A 7,781-nucleotide genomic window follows, 5' to 3' on the forward strand; every position below is an offset into this window, starting at 1 on the left:
TTTTTAGGTAGTTGCAGCTGGCCAGTCTGCGCTCCACCAAATTGTGAGTTTTAAAACTATCATTTATTTATTTATTATTAATTATTAAAATTACTTATTTATTTACTGTGTGTCATAAGGGCTATTATTTAATATTAATTATTAATATTTGCTGTTGTGCCAAAAGGGCCACATTTATTAATTATTATTATTATTTATATTCTTTATATTATTATTGTTGGGCCAGAAGGGCCGATTCTGATTATTATTTTTATTTTATAATACACAGCAACAGTAGTTACCACCCTTGTGTACCATTTATTTCATTTGTTTTAGTTCCTTTTATTTGTTATCTTAGAATTTAAGTTACACACACACAAGTATACACACCTTACACACAACACAACACCACATAGTCGGACAGTACTTGTGCGGTGATCCTAATCACTACTGTCCGGTCTATACACACGTATACACACATACACACAGAGTACGGTCGCGATCTTACGTAAAGGGCGGTGTACACGATAACTCGGCGTCCGAGTGCGCGTAATATTATTTTATGCTCTCGGCGCAAACAATAGTCATAATTTTAGAATTTCTCGTTATTAAGGGAATTAGAAAACCCATACGCAGTAAATAATGACTAATTTTGTTGCAATTCCTATTACAGTATTACATTATTATCAGTTGTTACATAGAACTATTGTATACTTTTATAGTTTAATGACAAGTCTAAACTCTGTTAGTACTTGCATGATTATTTTTGAATATTATTAATCCCGATAATAATAATAGATCTACGTATTTGTGTAGTTCTTATTACCTTTTTTAATTTTTTTCCGTTAGTATCGAGAGCCGGAGGAGGAACCATGGTGCCAGTATTTCTCCTCCTGCCTCAATCGTTTATTGATAATAATTAATAATCATTACAAAATCATGTAGCTGCGAGTGGCCAATCTCCCGTTCGGTAGCTATTATAATAGGTAGTTACAATAATACTCCTCGGTTTTGCCTTTGGCTACATTAGTAAGAACTTAACTGCATATTGTTTGGTGTATCCGAGAGTCTTTCTGCGGCCTGACGACGTCTTTCCTCATCCTCCTTTGCAGTAAAGATGTTTTCTACCATTATATAAAAGAGTTTGAAAACTTCCTCCTCTTCTTGGAGAATCACGTGCTTTTCGGTTTAATCCGGCGTCAGAGTCTTGAACGCTGGACCGCAAATAATGCTAGTCGATGGAGCTCGGACAACGACCTAGAGGTTAGTGCTTTCTGGAATTCTTCCCAGTAGGAACACTGGAATAATGTGTGTGTTCTGCGGTGTCTGAGTTATCTACGCACTGCCAGCAACGCGGATTGGCAGTCCTGCTCATGCGATGGAGGTATCATTGGAAACAACCATAGCCCGTGAGTGCCTGCGTCATGTGGAACGTCAGAGAAACCCACGGGACGGTCGTTGCCTGCCATCTTCCAAATTCAGGGATGACACGGCGCATCCATGCCGCTTTCGGGGTTGCTTGCCATCCAGCCTGCCAAGCACTGATCGTAACGCTTCTCGCCTCACGTTTCACAGATGCTTTGGAAGGCCGTTGTTCGCCGGGCTTCACTACCACGCGCAGTCGAGACCTAATACTGCGTCTCTCCGTCTAAAAAAAAAGGTCTATCCGTCCATGTGTGATCAACGTGCGTGTATGGTATAATCTCAGTCTAACGGAAAACAATCGTGGTTACTGGTTAATAAGTTAGTTTATAGTATAACGGTCTTAATACTATGTAGTATACACGAGTACATTACTCATTAGTAGGGCCCGGATTTATATGCATTTGCATGTTTTTTCTGAATAGTCCAAAAAATAGCTAGGCAAGCTACAAGTTTGATTTTTAATTAATAGATCCGAAATATAAAGTTTTATTTTTCATATTTTTGCATATTTTGTCCTTTTTTGACATGTACTGCATATTTCTGTATTTTACGATTTTTTTTTTGCATATATACGGTTTTTAAATGCATAATATGTAATATTTTGGTTATTTTTATTAAAATAACGTATTTATATCTATATTTATAAATTATAAATATAGATATAAATACGTATAATCCATGTAATTTGACGAAGTCGTTTTCTTATCTTATCTGAGACATATCGGTTAATCGGCATATCGGTAATCTGTTATTGAGTAGGTTTTAGTGCATCATACATTAGTCGTGTTTGTCGTGTTGATCCGAGTGCGCGTATTTTATTTTGACGAAAAAATGCCGAAAATTAGCGCAACTACGTCCAGTAAGCTAAATAAATTTGTTGCCGAATATAAAGGTATTTTTTCCACAGATATGGCATAGTTTTGTTCTGTTTGAAATGTAACGTCAAAGTGAATGGTGAAAAACGTTTCACAGTCATCCAACACTTATCAACTGGAAAACAAAAAGTGCAGTTCAACGTACGAATTTACTAGAAAAAAATTAAACATTAATTTCAAATGCAACTTCAAAATCTCCCTTTTTTCAAGAAATGTGCAATGCAATGGTTTCAGCAGATATACCTTTTAATAAATTAAATAACAAGTGCTTCCGGGAATTCCTAGAAAAATACACTAAGCAAGCTATTCCAAATGAGTCAACTCTCAGAAAATATTATTTAGCTGATATATACGACCAAATCATCACCAACATCCGCAATTATATTTCTAATCAAAAAATATGGATAAGTATCGACGAAACTACAGACGTCGAAGGTCGTTATATAGCCAATGTGATAATCGGTACACTTAGTTCAGATAATCCCGGAAAAACCTTTTTGTTAACATCTGAAGTATTAGATAAAGCAAATCATCAAACGATTTGTAAGTTATTCGATAGTTCTTTATTTTTACTTTGGCTGGAAGGGTTACGCAGAGATGATGTTTTGCTTTTTATCACTGATGCTGCACCATACATGGTCAAAGCAGCCAGATCTCTAGATATATTTTATACAAATATGATTCATTTAACATGTCTTGCTCACGGACTACATCGTATTGCTGAAGAGATACGTAAACATTTTCCAAATATAGATAATTTAATTTCTAATGGGAAAAAAATTTTCTTGAAAGCATCGTCACGTGTATTATTTTTTAAAACTGAGTTACCCGATATTCCGTTACTGCCACAACCAATAATTACTAGGTGGGGTACTTGGTTAGAGGCTGCTATTTATTATTCTGATCATTTTCAAGATTTTAGTCGCATAGTAAATATGTTTGACAAAAACGAGGCAGTATCTATAGAAATTACGCAAAATTTAATTTAAGATCCAAATTTAACTAGTGATCTTGCTTATATAAAGTCGCACTTTAATTTTTGCCGAGTAGCATAACTTTATATGGAAAAAAAAATACATCTTTAAACGATTCAATTAATTTGATGAAGAATGTTGAAAATAATATTTTCAAAATACCAAACGGAAACGTCGGAAAAGCAATTCAAGACAAATTTCAAGCTGTTTTAAAGAAAAATAAAGGCTATGAAACCTTGAGAAAAATCTCTGCTTGTATTGATGGAACAAATGAAACTTTGTAAAATATGGAACAAAATTTCAGTCCAAGCGACGTATCTCTTTTTAAATACGTTCCCGTCACATCTGTCGACGTAGAGAGGAGTTTTTCAAGGTACAAAAATGTATTGGCTGATAATCGATGAACTTTCACATTTGAAAACCTGAAAAAAACATTCGTGGTACAATGCAATACGAATGCTTTTGGTATGTATTAATTTTCGTTTAGTCACATAATTTATTTAATAAAAATATTTTAATTTAAATTTTTCAGATTGAAATTACAAAATGTTGAAACTAAAAAAATGAATCAAAAAAATATAGTATAATTTATTTGAACATAATATAAAAATAATGAAATAAAATTTTTTTTTAATCAATTTTTTTGCATATTTTTTATTTTATAGGGTATATTTCTATAAAATAAGAGCATAAATGCATATTTTATAGTGCATATTTCTTAGGTTTTTAGAGCATATAAATCCGGGCCCTACTCATTAGTCATTACGAGGGTTGGGATTTTATAGCACTTAAAATTGCATAAATATGCGGTATAATATTACCTTAAGAATCGCTAAATAAGCTCTAAAAATATGCAATAAAAACATCAAAATATGCAAAAAAAATAAAAAGGAAATTTATTATTTAACAATTTTGTAGGAACATACGAGACGAATGTGGACTAAAGATGTTAAGTTCCTGAACAAATAGTTCATTTGAACTATTCACTTTGATGAATTATTCTGAACCGTTTCAGTACTCGTAACTTAACAGTTCACAGTTCGAACAACGAATCACAGATAATTTTTAAAGAATTTCATGAACTATTTCATTTATAATTTGCTACCAATTTTTTTTGAAATGCGAATTGTTAAGTTACAGGTACTGAAACAGTTCAGAATAGTTCATCAAAATTATTTTTCAGTTATTTAGTTTTTTATTAAAAATATGGAGTACATATTTGTTAAGTTTTGTATTCCTATTAATTTGATACTTTTATTTTATCATTTTAATATATTTTTCTGTTAAATATATGGAGTACATATTTATTTTATTTTGTGCTATTAATATTAAATATAGTTACAAGTTCTAGTTAATTTTTTGACTGATACGAAGGAATTATCATAACTAGGGTTAGGATGTTTCTGACCTTAAAAAACACTAAAAAATTCATGCAAATATGTACAATAAATATCAAAATAGACCCTAAAAAAAAACATGTAATTTTAAAGTTTTATTTCTAATCCAAAATGTATTTTAAATTAATTTACAACTTTTTTTATTACTTTAAATATAAATACAAATATATAAAAAAATGGTATTTTGAAATTAAAAACATAGGTACTTACAGTAAATTAATATTTAATTTTGTTTTTATTCAATAGACACAAATAGTTATACATACAAATGCGTAGATTTATTGTCACTGCTTTCTTTTATGTTACTTTTCATATAGTTCTGAAAATAATATAGATGTAATAATATATATGTTGTAATTTATACTTAAGTTATTTTTTATGCACTTTCTGAATTGACTTGAACGATAAGGGTTTTTTCTAAGGTTTTCAAATAGAAACCTACGTCCGTTGTCTGATAATACATTTTGGTAAACCAAAATACTTCGTTCAACATGAACGATGTGACGGGTGCATATTTAAAATGTACACATTCATCTGCTGTTAGTTCAGCTGGTAAACTGTCTTTTGAAGTTTCATTTCCATCAAGTATTTTAGCAATTTTCAATATTGTTTTGATATCCTGATTTTTACTCAAAACACACTTCATTTTATTTTTAATAATTTTTCCGACATGGTTTGGTACATTTTCCAATGATTCTTCAATGTTCTGTATAATTTTAAGAGATTCATTTAACAATAATCAATTGGTTTTTAAACGAGTTATTTTCGTTAATAAAAAGCCAAAATTAGCTTTTATATAAATATAGTTGGTTTCTAAATTTGATTTTTCAAAAAACGTTGAGAGTTTATTATACTAAATGCATCTTCAAAATTTAATTCGGAAATAACTGATTTAAGACCATCGTAGTTTTCGCAATAATAGTTAACTGCTGATAACCACGTGCCCCGCCTGGTCAAAATAGGTTCGGGAAGCAATGGAACTCCCGGTAAAATACTTTTAAAACGTTGAATATGATAAGGTGATTTAAGAAAAATCTTTTTATAATTTGAAATAAGATCATTTACTTCTGGGAATTTTCCTCTGATTTCTTCTGCAACTCGATGTAACGCATGTACCAAACACGTTAGATGTTAACAATTTGTTTGAATACAATACTTTTATAGTTTTTCCAGCTTTTATCATATAAGGCGCAGTGACAAAAAACAAAATATTTTATTATTTTTAGCTTTCTGGCCATAATAAAATCATAGAATTTTCGAAGAATTGAACAATGTTGAATGGTTTATTTTTTCTAAAATTTCGGAGTTAAGTAAAAACGGTTTACTGGGCTTATTAACTTCCAGTGTTTCAATAATTACATTGCCGACATATTGTCCATCTATATCCATACTTTCATCAATTGAAACCCATATTTTATTATTCCTAACATATTTTCTGATTTGATCCATTGTATTAATGTAACATTGATTTAAATAATTTTTGCGCAACGTGGACTCATTTGGTATGTCATGATTGATATATTTTTCAAGAAAACTTCGAAATTCTACGTTGTTTAATTTATTTAATGGTATATTTGATGATAAAAATACTTGACAAAGTTCTTCATTGAACGATGATTTTTTTGTGTCTGAGAAAAATATTTGTGTTGTCGCATTATTTTGAGTTTACTTGTGTTGTAATGCCCTTACATGTTTTCCACTTACGATGTGTTGTTTTGATGTAAAATTTTTTTCGGATGCAATTTTGATTCCACATATTTTACATAATATCACTAACCCATCCGTTGAAAATACATCCTCGCCAAACTCCAAAATAAATTTGTGTAGTCGAGCAGCATGGAAACATTTTACTTTTGGCATTTTTAATGTGAATAAAACGTGTATACTAAAATAATTCAATAACACTACAGTATACACAGTACCAACCTGTGGTACACCAGATTTTATAATGTAAATTATTTTGTCCTATCGACACACTATCGCAATCATCGATCGTAAATATGATTAATAAACGTAAACCCTTACAATTTTATATATAGTACTGCCGACCCGTCACAGCTTCGCCCGTGATTGGTGGTTTATTTTGCCTTCGTACCATGATATGTAGAATTTTTTATTCAAATATTATTGTTTAATGTGATCGGCAAGTAAATATAAAAAAACGGTTAATGAAAACGGATTGAAATTTTTCTAGCATTATCTATCTATCTATCTATCTATCTATACTATATATAAAATTGTAAGGGTTTTTCGTTGACCGCGCTAACCGAGAAAACTACTGAACCGATTTGGCTGAAATTTTTTTTGGCTGAAACCCGACACTCTGCTGAAGGTTTTAGTACCACTTTTGTCAGTAAAAAAGTTCATAAAAGTTCATAAAAAAAAATACAGATACATACAGATAAATACAGATAAAAAAGAAATAATTTATGGTTGATAAAGAATTTGATTGAAGTTGATGAAGAAAAAAATAAGAAAAAAAAGAATTAAAATAAGAATTTTATAAGACTTCTGAGTATATGATGTTTTTTTTGTTGTATTTCCTGTTGAAATTAAAATCATAAGATGATTCGGGTCCCCAGTTCGAGAAAATGCCACGTATAATTGCCCATGTGAAAAGCACTCTGTACAAAGATCTACGCCAACGTACTTGAATGTTTGACCTTGCGCTTTGTTTATGGTGTCGCGTACTGCGTAGTCACATAATATAAAACACACATTATAAGAGGTTCTCATGAACATCGAAACTGGGCGTGTGAATAAGTTAAATCGTTCACATGGTTATCTGTTTAAATAAGAATATGAATATTGGAGTCACAGATACGTGGGTGGTTGACCACATCCTGTATCCCTGCATCAGTAATTATGTAATACACACACATGCAAAATCAATAAGAAATTATCATATTTTATTATCATTAACGCACACACACACTCACAATTTATAGGAATTATCTTATTTTATTATCTTATTCATTTACACACACACACTTGGGATTTTACACACACACATACAATATCACATATAAAAGGGACCCGAAAACAAGGGCAAATCAGACGAGTCTTGTCTATGCTGCACTGAGCACCTTCACGTCAGTGTATGTTATGGTCTGGACTTAGAAATATTTCCA

At 31.0% G+C, this 7,781-nt stretch overlaps 1 pseudogene; it reads right to left on the reverse strand.

The window, feature by feature from the left end:
• Nucleotides 1-1,005: 1,005 nt before the first annotated feature.
• Nucleotides 1,006-1,780, reverse strand: LOC112680108 (annotated as a pseudogene).
• Between the last annotated feature and the right edge of the window lie 6,001 nt (nucleotides 1,781-7,781).

Source organism: Sipha flava, unplaced genomic scaffold, assembly GCF_003268045.1.
Source record: "Sipha flava isolate LNK unplaced genomic scaffold, YSA_version1 17433_pilon_pilon, whole genome shotgun sequence".
Classification (NCBI taxonomy): domain Eukaryota; kingdom Metazoa; phylum Arthropoda; class Insecta; order Hemiptera; family Aphididae; genus Sipha; species Sipha flava.